This window comes from Myotis brandtii, unplaced genomic scaffold (genome assembly GCF_000412655.1).
Source record: "Myotis brandtii unplaced genomic scaffold, ASM41265v1 scaffold395, whole genome shotgun sequence".
NCBI lineage: Eukaryota > Metazoa > Chordata > Mammalia > Chiroptera > Vespertilionidae > Myotis > Myotis brandtii.
In genome coordinates, this window is record NW_005365155.1 from 3,258,167 (window position 1) to 3,258,602 (window position 436).

The following is a 436-nucleotide window of genomic DNA, read 5'->3' on the forward strand; positions in this document are numbered from 1 at the left end:
TGAGCCCAGCTGCAGTACAGCTTAACCTACGGAGCAGAAAGCATGACCCTCGTACCCCCGCTGGTAAAAACAGACAGAGCGCTGTTAGAACACTGACCAGAATTTGGGGACGGGATGAATTTCAGACCTTCGGGGGTCTCTCGGGTTAAAAGGACCGTTGCTGGGCTCAGAGACCTACCAGCACTCAATCTATTGGACCTCCCTCCCGGGTCAGCGCTGAGACCTGGGTCTGGAGGGCCTATTTGAAGGGAGCCGGTCCCGTCCTCCTTATCAGCATTCGTCCTCCTTATCAGCATTCCCTCGCTACCGCGCCGATGATGGCACCCCGCCACACACACACACACACACACATGTTCTCTTTGGGTCTAGGAGAAGAGCCAGAGAACGGCGTCGACCGGGAAAGAGTGGGCTTTAGGCTTCGAGAGAGGCCCTCACG